Source organism: Lathamus discolor, chromosome 11, assembly GCF_037157495.1.
Source record: "Lathamus discolor isolate bLatDis1 chromosome 11, bLatDis1.hap1, whole genome shotgun sequence".
NCBI classification, from domain to species: domain Eukaryota; kingdom Metazoa; phylum Chordata; class Aves; order Psittaciformes; family Psittacidae; genus Lathamus; species Lathamus discolor.
In genome coordinates, this window is record NC_088894.1 from 9,496,842 (window position 1) to 9,508,596 (window position 11,755).

The 11,755-nt window shown below is 42.7% G+C and overlaps 1 protein-coding gene across 18 annotated transcripts in view; it reads right to left on the bottom strand.

The window, feature by feature from the left end:
* CTCFL (CCCTC-binding factor like) overlaps positions 1-11,755 on the bottom strand; it is an 85,373-nt gene that overhangs the window by 7,997 nt on the left and 65,621 nt on the right. For 7 of the 18 annotated variants that reach the window (XR_010615379.1, XR_010615378.1, XR_010615362.1 and 4 more), the window contains 2 exons: positions 10,039-10,115; positions 6,698-6,970 (listed from right to left, as the gene is read on the bottom strand). The exons of 1 other annotated variant lie outside the window; for it this stretch is intronic. The gene's annotated coding sequence lies outside the window, so the exon portion shown is untranslated. 10 more of the 18 variants (XR_010615361.1, XR_010615365.1, XR_010615366.1 and 7 more) reach the window with 10 other exon arrangements.

Consider the following 11,755-nt stretch of genomic DNA (forward strand, 5'->3'; position numbering starts at 1 on the left):
CAACACCAGCAAAACCTCCCCAGCCCATTGAGTAACACCACCAGGAACTTCCAGCCTGCAAACCCTGCAAGACTTTTCATGTATTTACAAAACCACTTACAGCCAGTGCCAAAAAGCTTGGTTCACCCTTGCTGTTTCTTTAGAAGAGATCCACAGGGCCCCAGAGGTCTGCAACTGCCACACTTCATTATTTCCTGCCAGCTCTAGTAAAGAATCTGGTGTTACTTGCCCAAAACATGTCATTTTTTTCAGGGGATTATGGCTAAATCTTGAGTCTGACAGGTCTGACAGTTGGGGTGCATCAGTGCTTGCCTACAGCAGACAGCAAATGATGCAGTGCGCTCCTGCCAGAGCCGTACCACAGCATGGTGCTGTCTGCACAAGGTGTTCTGAAGCTCTTTCAGGAAGACCAGAGCCCTGCAATACGGACTGCATTTGAATACAAAGGGAGGGAGGAAGGCAGGAGAGCAAGAACACTACCCTGAAGGCTCATCATTCAACATACACACACAGAAATCCACAGGGGCCACTTGTAGGGCCCTGAACATCTGCTGGCAGGGAGAGGAGATAACAATATCTATTTGTTTTCATTTTTTCTTCCTAAAACCAAGCACACAAATGTGACTGCCTATAAATTTTACGGAGCCACATTCTGTCCTTTGGATCATCTCCCCATATCATATTTGGAAAGTTAAATAAAGCTAGTATCTTGTAAAATATTAATTAGAGCAAGCATTGCACTGGGTCCCACAAATCATTTTATGTGTGTTCAATATTTGCAAGTGTCACCATGGTGAGGAGTTTCACCTAGTTACAGTGCATTGGTTATAAAGACTAGTGAGCAACTGCTCAGCCATTGCTACTAGCTTCCCAAACTATAAACTTGTCATCTGGACTATGACAGCTCAGAGACCACAGAGTATGGTTTACAAGTCAAAATTGCTATTTGAATTTAATCCATGGCTCATGTCAGCTGTAAAAGGTTACAAATACAAAAGTAACTACAATAGGAAAGTATTATCTGATAAATATGCACACTGACCAGATAAAATACAAGTGAAGACAGGGCCTTTCACAGAAACCCGAACCAATAAATTAATGGGCAAGTCACTAGGATATAATATGAAGAGTGAAAACTTCAGTGATCACAAGAACAGGAAAAGAAAGCTCCCTAGCGTGCCCTCCCAAGAGATTCTGTGCACCCCAGTTTCAAGGCATATCTCTAGATCACTAGAGAAAGGGTCTTGCAGATTACCTGTTTTGGAAAGAGATTTGCAGAATGTGCTCCTACATTCGCAGAGATCTGTGGCCATATACAATTTCAATGTCCTATGTAAAAGCCGTGTCTCCTGTCTAGCAAAAATAGCACTAGTTGTACTTTTAGCAAATTTGGATCCGAGTACAAGATACTAACTTTGTTTAACTTTCCAAATGTGTATATGGGGAGATGATTCATTTACCATGCAACGACTGCCACCTGGTAGACAAGGTATTTTGTATGAAGTATCTCATGTGGCCATTTAGACACTTATCCGAGTCTTTCTGTATTGAATCAGTCACAAAAAGAACAATTGAACATTACTGAGCACAACATCTGGATCAGACTCTGAGACAGAGGTTGGCTTCTCCATGGCTTGTGTTGTGAGGAGGTTTTCGGTACTCTCCCAAGCTCTGTTGGGGCTGCAGTAATGAGATCAAGCCATTCCCTGACACTAAGCATCTGACCAATCGAACCCAACACACCCCTCCTCCTCCCCTGCTCTCAGCCCACTGATTATCTCAGATCATCAGTGTTTTGGATGACCGAATAAACAGGATTATCCTCTCCCAGTGCCTGTTAAGTCAAAACTGCATGGCGATCCTATTAGTGGATCGCAATAGTGTGAGTATATCCAAGCAGGAGATTATCTATTGCTTGCTCTGTGAAGCTGAAAACAGTACCGGGTAATTTCTAATCTCCATGAAGGGGACACTAGAGCTCACAGAAAGAAAATCAGATCCATTTTAATTATCTTTCTCAATCAGCTGCTTAGCTCAAAAAAAAATATCCCAGTTGACGAAGTCATAACCTTCTCATTGATATAGTACCAGATTTGGGATGCCAGTGAAAAACATCTTATGCGCATAGCCTTTTTCATCCAAACTGATCCCAGAATGCTTTACAAGCGCTGCATGCAAATGGCACGTGGGATTAGCAGCACTTTACAGTGGTCTGTCTCTGTTCCCACTGAGGTTAGCGAGAACACAAGTGGGACTTGCCGTTGAGTAAAATGGGAACCGGCTGGAACACGGCCAGGACACTGAGATCAAGACTCGCATTCATCTGAAAACTGCTGCCACAATGGCCCTATTGATCAGGACTTTGGGTTTACGCCTTGTCCAAAACAATGTAGCAGGCTACAATGGGGCATAAAATGATGCCACTTTAAATATGTTGGTAATTCATCATCGGTTATTTTTCAAGCACTCAAAGATAAAAATATTGAAAGGAGGAAATACCCATATCTAAATTAAAATCTTCTTAAATAAACTCCAGATTTTAACAGGGTAGCATGCAACCAAAGCCAGCCAGCGCCAACCCTGTTATATACGTGCATGGAGAAAAATAAATACCTTCAAAAGAAGCTTTGAAGAGCATAATTAAGCATGAAAGTTACCATATATTAAATTATACATCTAGCAAAAAAGAGTCATTAGCCCAACAAATGGGCTGCTAATGATTTTAGGTTTGCCTAAGGCCATAAGCTAATAAACTAGTGATTAACCAGTATTTCTGGGATGCTGCTGTTGGAGGCTGGCAGCCTAGCATCACGGCATTCACCCACAGCTTAGAACTGCAAAACATAAAACCCAGTTAAAAACCACACTGTACTTGGGTCACAGAAACAACCAAAATTTTGGGTGGGTGAGACCCCTGCTCTGAGGCACCATGTGGTATCCAAATGGAACCAAGCACAGTGGTAGCCAGGAAAGCCCCTTCCAAGGCAAGAGAAACTCCCCACAGTGTGTCCCAGCGTAGACCATGCCCAGAACAGCCCAAGTCACGAGTGCCTCCCGGTTTAAATCACTGCTGGTACCTTCTTGGGACACCTCCCTGATGCTCCTGACCTTGGGAGCTGCTACCTCTGTCCTCTGAAGCCACACTCTGGTGACCCTAGAGCCATTTGTATGGAAAATAACACCCCAAAAGTGTGCTTGGCAGCTTCCTTCAGACATTTCTTAGCAGCTTAGCAACTGGTAGTGAAAGTATAAAAACAACAGGCCATTTGGTCAGCCAGCTCTCTCCAAAGCACCCAGATTTACTTCTCTTGTCAGTTTGGAGACAAGGATATGGGAATGAAAACCTGTACAAAAAAAAGTCCTCTCCAAGGCTGGAAATGGCAAAAGCAGGGAGGATGGTGCCCACAGGGTACATGACAGCCTGTACAAGTTACCTGGGCAGGGCAAACGTTTTGAAATGGAAACACAAGCGTGTGCACAAACCTCACCTCCAAACATACAAATGGACATTTATCAATGAATTTCAGACAAGTAAAACACCAACACAAATACAGAGCACCAGGTAATGTTATAGGTCCAAAGAACTAGATAAATTAAGCAAAGTTTCTCAAGGGATATAATTACTCAAAGCAGAGAAGGGAAGCAATCCAGTAAATAGAAGAAAAAAGATGTGCATCCCTCAACCAGCATCTTCACCACCAGCCTCAGCAGAGCCCCTCAAATTTCGCCTTACTGTGGGCAAGGGACAGTGCATGAGGTCCCATCCATGTACATATTGCAATTCACAGAATAGTCCAAAATGGGAGAAGGACTTGTAATTCACATCCCACATTGTCTGCTGGAGCTCAGTCACCAGGGCTGGCTGGGGATGCCGGAGAGCCCAGCCTGCCTCCCCCAGTGGCCGTTTCCACCCTGGGATGGCTCTGCTGCTCCCTTCATTGCCAAGGTATCTGCCTCTCTCCTCTCTGCCTGGTCTCTCCTCATCATTTGCTTCCTGTGGTGAAATGCAAAGTGTAGAAACTCTATTTCTTCACAGTGGCCCCGAGCAGTGTGCCGGTGCTTTGCTCTTTGCTCCCCAGAGAGTTGCAAATGGTTTGATCAGACATAAAGTTCTCACACTTCAAATAAATGGTATAAGCACAGCATTCTCCAGGAAGATCTAAAAGCAAAATACTTGATTTAAGGAAGCTTTTCCTCAAGTAATTTTTAATGCTTTTAACTAACCAGCAGTCTGATTACTTTTTTCTTTTAATAAAAAATTTAAGTATTTTTCTCCTTCACTGTTTTTGTGATTAAGGTCCAAGACAGGCTGAGCAAGAGAAGGCTGCATGGAGACCTCATAGCAGCATTACAGTATCTGAAGGGGGGCTACAAGGATGCTGGAGGGCTCTCCATCAGGGAGTGCAGCTATAGGACAAAGGGTAATGGGTACAAACTTAAACAGAGGAAGTTCAGGTTAGATATAAAGAAGTTCTTTACTGTAAGGGTGGTGAGGCACTGGAATGGGTTGCCCAGGGAAGTTGTGAATGCTCCATCCCTGTGGTGTTCAAGGCCAGGTTGGACAGAGCCTTGGGTGAGATGGTTTAGTGTGAGGTGTCCCTGCCCATGGCAGGGGGGTTGGAACTGGATGATCTTTCCAACCCAAACCATTCCATGATTCTGTGATTTACATTTCCACATAAGAAGAAAACCAAACTGGATCCTGTTTCAGTAGAGGCAATGGCAAAACCTCCCACCTACTGCAGTTAGCAGGAGAACAAGGCCCACGTGTAAACTTTGGAAGTAAGTTTTTCTGGAAACTACTGCAAAGAGTTCACATTTTTTTCTGACTTTCTACTCTCCTTACAGTAACATTTAAAGCACAACCTCAGACAGTTTTGTTGTACATTACTGTGTCGTGTAAGTCATATGCATGGTTCCCAATCCTTCACATAAATGCTGATTTTTGGGGGTTTTTTCTTATTATTCCTACAAAAGCACATGGTTTGACTTCGGCAGCAGCTGCATAGACTGCAGATTAAATATAGCAGTCATTGACTTTCCTTGAGACTCAAACACTTCTGAAAATAAGCTTTTTGGCACCCACTAAGGAACACACGGAACATCTCCTTTAGTTACAAGCCCTCAAAATAAAAAGAACTTATAGAGTTCTTACATGCATCTGTAAGAATTTTGATCTGAGATCTTATTTAACTCTCCTTATAAATATTCAGGGCTGGTCCTGCTCTCACTGAAGTCAGAATATCTTGGGTGCAATCAGTGGTGGCCTCACAGTGTGCAACCGGACAAATAAGATAATAATTAAACGTAAGAACCAAATTACTCCTTTTTGACAGCCTCACCTGTATTTGTTGGCTTGTACAACAGAGGTCATTTAAGGGGCACCGGATAAACAACCTAACTAGTTCCTGCACGCCGGCAGCTCTAAACCTCTCCAGTGCACACAGCTCTGCCCTCCCGTCACAGATCTCAATATTGAAAATGACCTTTCCAAATCTGTTTGTTTTTCATACGTTAAAAAAATCTTTCCCACTGAAGCGAGCGGATTTTCCAGTGAACCCCAGCACTTAACCCTGCAGCATTTTACTATTTCGAGATTAGAGCATGAGTTTCAAGATCTGTCCTGAAGAACAAATATCTGCATGAAGTTATGATGACGCTGTACCAAGCCAAAGAGTCATCCTGGAATAGAAAACAATCCAAGCAACAATATTTGGCCCTGGATAGAAATTTTCCCAGAAGTTGAGGAGTAATTGCCTTTTTTCTGCTAAGGCTACAAATAATTCTGAGTCTGGGCTCCTGTGCAGTGCTCCTGACACGCTGCATAACCTGCCAAAATTGAATATGCTCTTGTGGATAGCTTATATTATTCCTTTTCCGATTAGGTTTTGCCCCAAAGATGACTTTCTGAAGGGGGCTAACCCTGAAACATTTTTACCTCCTAATAAGTAGATATGCCCAAGTACGGATGCAAGCAGACTGTGAGGTCTTCAACATTTACCTTTACAAGAACTACAACAGATTTGTACTCTTTCTTACTGAAAGCATTTTGGTTTGCTATCAAAAAACCCTAGCAGGAGTGTTTTAGTACCACAGCTGACCACAAGATGGAAATCCTTTTCCGCAAGACATTGCCTGATTAGGAAAAATACTAATTAAAAAAGATACAGCCTTTTTTTCCAGGAAGGTGCTTTAGAAGCAAAGCAGGGTTTCTCATCCCATCAGCAATTTGTGTAGGAGGCCTCATCTAGTTCATGTTTCAGAAGCTGATAAGACCCTTTAACCCAGGTGCACAGCCAAGCTGTCACATATTTCATTTATCTAGCAGGAGTTTAGTTTAAATTAAACCCAAGTCTTTTCCTGAGAAGTCTTCCCTTTCCTGAGAAGGGCTGTTCCACTCAGAAATCACTCTGATGGAAAACCCTAGTCGTTAATGCCAGCAGCTCAGAAACACCAAGCAGAGAAAAGCACCTGTGCTCATTGTTTAATTTGGAAATGTGAAGGATAAAGTAAACTCTTTCTTCGTACCACTACAGGCTCTTGTTTGGAGTTAAAAATCTCTCTGAGGAATAGTTCCAGCCACCCAAAGCCTGGGATGGCCGAGCTCAGGGAGTTCAGTGGGATTTTATGTAACCTGCAACACTGTACCCTGCACAATCAAAACCACTGCTCTGGGATCTAAATGCTAAATGCCATTTATCTTTATTGCTTATTTACAAAAACATGCAGAGACTTGCACTGGGATGCCACTGGGCATGAACAGAACTAAAAGGCCATTCCTGTCCCCAGAAGAGGGTTAGCAAACAGGGTGTCAGGTAGGAGACTGTCCCACCTCCAAAGCAGCCCAGGCTGAGGTACCTTCTGCAGCCCAGGATGGGAGGGCTGCCTGCGATGCTGCAGGGACCATCCCTCACGCTGCCACTTCATGTAGCCAGCCTCACTCCAACTTGCTCTTGAACAAACTATTACTCTGAAAGAAATGAAAGAATTACTTTTATGTTTTTAATTATCTGATTGAGTTTTCCCCTCTAAATCTAATTGAGAAGGCAAGGAGGGAGCTACATTTAAAGACAGACAAGATATTTGCATCTGGTTTGTTGATTATAGTAGCTGCACATTTTACTTTAAACACCAATGGCTTGCAACTGCTATTCAAATTATATGGAAATTGCTACTTTATACCAAATTTTCCCTTAAGCAACAAAGGAAAGGATTAGCAAATGGCTCTGTTCTTTTTCTTTTTTCCTTTTCATTTTAATAAAACACAGTGGCAGTGGAAAACTCTTTGATGGCTCATGAACAACACCTGTATCTTTTAATATTTTATTCACACCAAGCTACAGAATATTTTAATCCTTTTGAGTAACTGTTATGACAACAATTTCTAATTCAAATATCCTTTATCTGAAGCACTGCATTAACTTATTTTTCACAAGACCTCTTTGCACAAAAACATGCATACACAGTCTATGTGGATAGTTATTCAAGGGAATTGAGGTACCACCAATAATTTAGCATCATTTTCAGATTTAGGTGAAGCAGATGATTATATAGAGTCTGTCTTGTTGACACATGCCCAAGAAACATCTCTCATGCGGTCAGTCCCACTCAAGACTGAATCCTACCCATTCCCAGCAGTACACAGCAGAGCCAGTGCAAATGAGAATCAGACCACAGTCGAACCACAGTGTTATTTTTTTCCACTGAAGCTGTCATGAGTAGAATTGGTTGTGTTCCAATAGTTTGCAGGAATCAGTCTTTCAATCCCTGTCCAGCTCTGCACAATTTTATGCTATCCTAAACTCAGCAACTTTTTAGTGAATCTTAACAGTAAACTTCATTCTGGGCAGTAGAGGTAAAAGAGGTGAGGGATGTATAAAGACGGCTTTAGCAGTCTCCCAAAAATGGATTACTTTTACAAGACTGATTTAAAGCATTTTACAGATTTCGAATGTTACTGCAAGTTACTGATATGGTACAGAAACACAAGCAAATGTGCACCACTGACTTCTCACACACCTTGAAGGTTCCCACCAAGGAATAGTTTCAAGAGGACCATAACCCTTTTCCATCGACTCTGTTGTTACAGAGTCTTCATCACCCCATTGTGTACTTTAATCTAAACATCCCCTCTCAGCACAGCTACCCAGAATCTGCTGAAGGAAGTAAAAGCACATTACAAACAAAATCTTTCAACAATAATCCCATGCAGACACACTGACAGAATACACTTGTAAAACAGTTTGTCGAAAGAGACTGACTCACAATGTTTCTATTTTGATGTCAAAGCTTTGAGGCTTCAGGGAGAAAGAACAGTAGGAAATTATCAAGTGTTGACCAAAACAGATATTTGGTTTTGCTTGAAATTAGTTAATTAATTTAAAAGCTAAGACAGTGAAGTCAATCACTGGGTTCTTGTGTCCCTTAAGCATCTAGAGCAGGATCTGGTGAGATCACACATAGGTTTAGAAGAGAAATGCAAACAGAATGATTAAACTCAGTAACCCCTTTCCTTCAGTAGCAAGTTTCAGCGCACCATCCACAACAGACAGTAATGCTGATCTAGAACTGCCTCCATTACACAGAGGCACTAATCCTGCTCTTACTCACATTCCCTTGCAACCCCATTACCTTTGGTGGGTTTTTTTTCTCAAGAATGTAAAAACATTACTTCTAAACATTTGCCCTGCATTCATCACACTCAATCCAACACAACAGGGCTGGCTGCAATACACTGGCCCAAGAGCTCTGGTAACCATACTTGCACTTTTGGTTTTGTTAGTCCCACATGAATATTTACACGCATTTCCATGACGTGTCTCGAGGTTTGCACAGGGCACAGGTTGTCAGCAGCTGAAAGCCATTCACATCTGACAGCTGCTCAAATAGCTTGCTTGAAACAAATAGGTGGTCCCAGCTATTGTCTAGCAGGCAGGTGATTAAGGCATCATTACAAACTGCATCTTCTTTGGCAGCTGCACGGACAAGGAGGGCCCTTCTTGCACTGCTCAGACCTGCCAGGTGGAGGGGAGATTTAATTATCATCACTACCTAAAGGGTAACTTGTGGAAGATGAAGACCTGACAGGAACAGACAGTGGGCAAACACAGGACACAGATCACAGCCAATGAGGTAATTACAATCCAAATAAGAGGGTATGAGCTGACTGGGAGCAGCAGATGTTGCTGTCCACCAGCATCTCCATATAAAACGTATGTTCAAATGCTACTTGAAGAAAAGGCAGCAGAACATCATATGCAGAGCTACAGGATACTTGGAGGGGAATGCTGAGGGAGGAAAATGGGATTCTCACACGGAAAACCCAGGGGATCTGTCAGGAATAGACAGGTGGAGGACATCGAGTGCACAGTGCAGGGACTGCACGGATGGATACTGGGAGGGACCAGGGAGGAAGATACTCGTTGGCCTTCAACCTATCAATGGCCTCCCCTTCCAAACCTGCTTCATGGATCTGATTCTCAGTAGGGAGAGTAGGAATGAGCTGATGAATTGTAATTGTACTTGGAGGAAGAGAGAGGAAACCTGTGCCCTGGGCAAGCAGGATCGATGATTGTCCACCATGGGAAGATGGTCACATGTGACCTCTGTAGGTGGAAAAGGTTGCACACAAGGTAAGTAAAAGATGCCACTCAATCTTCTTTCAAATCATGGCATCTCACTTTCTCAAAAACAAAAGCATGTGTGGGGCAGAGATGAAATGGGGTGGTCAAATACAACACAAGGGAGGTGCAGCGCAGACAGCCCTTCTGAGATGCTGGAAATGCTTGTCTTTATACCACACTAATAAAGGCAATTATTCCACTCAAGGCTATTTCGTAAGTTATTGAAAAAAAAAAAAACCACACCATAAAATTGGTGTAAAAGCAGGAAATATCCATATGTGCACATCACTTCCTTGCAAACCATTTTATAGGCAACCCCCCCATCCGTTCTACCTCAACCTTTCTTCCAAAAGAAAACTAGTATTTATCTTCATAAATGCAACATTTAAAGGATTTTTGAAATTATTTTACCTACACAGCATCACCTTGAGGCTCGCGATGCTGTCGCTTTCACCACACTTCATTCTTCCCCCTTTCATTCTTCTTCCAAATCTGTGTGAATAATAATAGCAACACCAGTGTGGGTTGTAAATTGCCATGCAGCACTGTGTCACATCATAAACAATGATGTACATGAACAGCTTCCCTGCCTTTGATGCAGAGCCAGAATCAGAACTTTTTAATGTTTTCTTATTACGGATAAATTACAGAACAAACCAAGCATCCTAGAGTGAGATGGCCTTGGTGGGAATGGTGTGCAGGCATTAGGGTTTCTTTCTTTCGCATTGATACAGCCTTTCAAATATTGCAGCCTTTTCTCTGGAAACATGTAAAGGTGTCAGAATCACGGGGTTTTTCAGTAAAAGCATAATTCCTAGGTAATGTCCACCTGAAGAGAGAGCCGTGTCTTTTGATTTCGTCTGAGCTCACAAGAAGCGGTGTCGGATAAGATGACCGTATGTGTCACATTTTAGGAGTGAGTTTCCCATTTCACTTTGCCCTTTCCCAGTTGTACCACCCCCATCAGAAAGAAGAGAACACCCCGGGGACAACCCAGCCGGATCCTAACGTCACCCACAGAGCACGCTGCCACCTCTGCCTTCTGCGAGCTGTCTGTACCACCCGAGGGAGCAGGGGTGGCCGGGACAGCAGCTGCAGCAAACCCCACTGTGAGCCTGAGCCCTCCCAGCAGATGAATCCTTGGGCCAGTAGACATCGGGTCAGGCAGCGGGGAGCAGGAGGCTGTCCTGTAAGTCCACCTCCTCACGGCAGCTCAGCTTCTTTTGAGCACATAGGGAATCTGGCCTTGATCTCCCAGCAGATTTTTTCCCATGTTCTGTGTACATGGTTACTATTATAAGCGCAATCATGGTGAATGTTTGTGCAAATGATTAGGTCTGAATCTTCTTGGTGCTTTATACATATTTGTTACTATTTTTATTCTACTTGTATTTTTGGAAACAGTGACCACGGAAGCACACCCTGCTTTTCTGGAAGCGTATGCACACTACGGCTCTAATTCACAAACCTTGAGGTTAAGCAGAACAGCAAACATTTATGCCTCAAATCATCTGTAAAGAACTGACCCCCATTATCTACTCCCAGGGCTTACAAAATGCTCATTGCTGCATGTTTGTGCTGTGTATTTTTAAAACAAGCCCGATTTAAAATATGCACAATTAATATTAACAAAGACCTGTAGTTCTCAGCGAGTGGCTGGAACAAGCGCTGCCTTCTGTCTGATGTGCAATGACCTTTGGAAATATTTTTAGGCACTGTCCTATAAGCAATGTGTCCTGCACAGATTACTTCTGCCCAACATTAACCATGAGGAGGGCAACATGGGATGAATTTGTGTTTTCTAAAATGGGGGGGGGGGGGGGGAGAGGAAATTACTGGAGTTTATAAGAGGATTCATAAACTGCATCATTTTCTCTCTTATTTAATCTTTCATACAGGATCTTGTGCCATGGATAAGGATATTCACAACTGAGTGAAGTGTTGCATGATTTTCCCATTTTTGAGTAAAAGAAGGAGAATACAGTAATTAGTTCCTTGTAAGAAACAGAATTAATAGGACCTATTCCGCACTTAATTAGCACTGTATTCTTGAGGAGGAAGATTAATTTGGGTAACAACTGAAAGTTTTCAATCTTAGAATCATAGAATCATAGAATCGTTAGGGTTGGAAA